Here is a 3277-nt window from a genome sequence, read left to right on the forward strand (position 1 = left end):
TCATCGGAGCTAAAAGAAAGAGGTTGGGAATGGTTCTGAAGAGAACTGATTCTTATCTGACTGTTTTCCACGATACGGTTATTAGAAGAAGTAGCCCTAAGACTGTCATAAATATAAGAAGTAAACACGGAGTATAGAGTGCGAATATTTTCAGTTTGCAACAATTCATTCTTACCTACAGACTTTATTGTATTGTCTAGATAATTTTGAAATTCTGTCCAAATTGTTTTTAATGAATATAATTTAGGTGGTTTTCTATGAGTAATTTTTTCTGAGTACTTAAAATGAATGTTGATAAATATAGGAAAATGATTCCCACCCCAAGAATCCGTACCCACTGACCAGTGGGATTTGAAACCTAAATTAGAATTAATAAAGGTCAAATCGAGTACCGATTCATAATTCGTTCTAAATCAAAGAATGTAGAGTTATCATTATTAAGCAAGATAATATCTAAGTCAAAAATACCATCCAAGAGAGGATATATTTCATTAGGTAAGTTGAAATCACCTCCAATAAGCACTGTTTCCTTAAATTGATTAAAAAATTTCCTCCAAGTAGATGAATTAATATAAAGGAAATCAGGGGATCTATATAAAGAGATAATCGAGAGAGAGCCGCAATCTGTGAAAATTCGTATTCCGCATACCTCTATACCTCCATTGCAGTTGAAAATATTGTCAATTATGGAGTATTTAATGTTCGAGTGAATTAATAACAAGACGCCTCCTCCTCTGCGTTCAGTGCGATCCCCTCGAACCACGTCGAATCCTCTCACAAATAAAGTATCGTGAGCAGTAAGCCAAGTTTCTGAAATAATACTAACATCCAAATTATTAGTATGATAAGATAACTCATTGAGTTTATGTTTAATACTTCTGGCATTCCATTGGACAATTCTAAGAGCAAGAACCATTATACTAATGTCACTGAGAAGAGATAGAATTAGAATTATTAACTTTAGATATTTTAATATTCTTAACGTGTAGTTTAATAGTATTAAGAAGTCTTTGTATAAGAGTATCCTGGTCTGGAACTGAGGAGATCATTTCCATTAGTTGGATTACTTTCTCCGATGATTTGGTCCCAGCTATTTGAAAGAACGAAGGGAGATCCAATGTATCTTGGTTTACTTTTCCTAAAAGATCAGCAGTAATATTTCTTTCTTGCGTACGTATTAAAGGAGGAAAATTTCTCAAGTCTCTTAACGGCATAGCATACACTGCTTGCTTATGTGAATTCAGAATAGATCTTCTAACCTCTGCATACGACAGATTGTCTATTGCCATAATTCTGTTTATCTCTAGATACGATTTAAAGGTTTGGCATTTGTTACTCAAAGAATGATATTCTTCGTTGCAATTAACACATTTAGCAAGAAGTTGACACGAATTTTCCTTGGAAAAAAATGAGTTATTCCACAGTTCAGGTAGATCCCCTTTGTTTTACCACAGCCTTTGCTGATGTGGCCCAATTTACCACATCGGAAACATCTTCTGATCAGAGGAATGTAAGGGTTGATTTTTAAATTGACTCTCCAAATTTTGGCGAAGGGGGAAAGCTCCTGTCCTCTAAATTCAATACATACTGTTTGAGAATCGATCCATTTACTATTCAATTTATCTTTTCTTTTAAACCTGAAGACATTGTTGATTCTAAAATTCTTATTTTCATTGATTAATGAAATTTTAAGTTCTTCAAGAGTGACGTCCAATGGGATGTCTTGTGATCACACCTTTTCTAAATAACTTAAATCTTGGAATATATAAGGATAAGCCTGCGTCCTTAGTAAATTTGTTATGTAAAGAAGAATTAGCTTCGTGGAAAGAGCTGAAAATAATCTTCCACGTATTCCAGGTATATTTCTCCAAAGATGTAAATTTAACATTGAATTTGTGTAAAAGTCTAGCTGCTTCTAAAGCTGAAATTGATTTTGCTGATTTTCTGTCGCCTGGTTTCCTAGCAAAAATCACAAAAGGTCCTTTGTCGAATCTATCATATAATGATAAGGGAGATGATTCAGGAGATGCCATATTTGTATCACTATCAATATAACCTCTCACTTGAGATCTTAATGTGTTGTTTGTAGTAGTTAGAATAGACTTACCTTCTATGTTATTCTTTTTCTTTGATTTCTTAAAAGGGACCTTATTACAAGTTTCTTCCATATCTTTGTCTATGTACGTCGAATTAGATGAATCTTCCTGCGAAACGGGTCTTGCTCTTTTAATGGCTTGTTTATTTCCAATGATCTTCAAAATTTCCGAGAAATCTGGCTCCATCATTTTATTACTATATTCCTTTTCATTTGCTTCAAAATCTATGTCTGAGTCCGAGGGCGGGAGAGAGATATCTCCCCCGACCCTCTCCGAGGCCTTAAGGTTATTTATGATAACCATCGGAGAATTGTCTTGTACTAGACGCGAGAGCGGATATTTTTTGTGACTATACACAAATCAACACAAATTAACTGGATAATATAAAAAATAACTTCGAAACTGGGTATTATACAAATACAAAAAACTCAGATGGGCTGATTTTTAATTACGTCTTCTTTTCATGAAGGTCAGAGCCGCTTTCCTGATAGAGACAGACTGAACTTTTGTACCTAGCGCCACCATGTAGCTGGGGTACTTACTACTAGAGTTCCTCTTGGCCGGTATTCATAGTCCGTTCTTATATTCAAGCTCGTCTTAAGGGTCGAGAGGACCCACGGTGGAGACTTCATACGGAGACTACGGAACTACAAATTCTTTTCGACGACATTTCGGCTATAAATTAAGAAAGAATCATATTTAACAATGATATTCTTATTCAGGAGGATTTCTAGCAGCCCGCTAAAGAGCGATTTTTTGGAAAAAAGGCTTAAAATAAAATGAATAAGGTATACTGATCGTGAATGAAGTATATAGACCAGGTGCACTGATTGTAATTATTATAAATTTTTTAAAAGCCAAAATGCAAAATCCGGCTCTTTAGCGGGGTAATAAACTTTACAAGGAATGTAGCAAAAAAAGTTTTATAAAGAAATATAACTGCCTTCTTAGAGGCAAAATATTACCGAATAGAATATTGTATCTGTACCTAAAGTGCAAGTGCAGCTAATTGTAAGAAATTGAGTTGGCAGCACCGCTTGCTAAGGAGAGACAATGAAAGACAATAATGTCGTCTTCGTCTCTCTTGAAATGCAATGATGTTTGTACGTATACAGACATATGCCAATACATTGAATAAGAATTCATTTCTCAATGTTGGTGACAGTGACGCTGGAATTTTC

General features: G+C 34.6%; 1 pseudogene; it reads right to left on the bottom strand.

The window, feature by feature from the left end:
* Positions 1 to 855: 855 nt before the first annotated feature.
* LOC140663605 (uncharacterized) lies at positions 856 to 2282 on the bottom strand (annotated as a pseudogene).
* Between the last annotated feature and the right edge of the window lie 995 nt (positions 2283 to 3277).

The sequence above is a fragment of the Anoplolepis gracilipes genome, chromosome 3 (genome assembly GCF_047496725.1).
Source record: "Anoplolepis gracilipes chromosome 3, ASM4749672v1, whole genome shotgun sequence".
In the NCBI taxonomy this organism is placed as follows: Eukaryota; Metazoa; Arthropoda; class Insecta; order Hymenoptera; family Formicidae; genus Anoplolepis; species Anoplolepis gracilipes.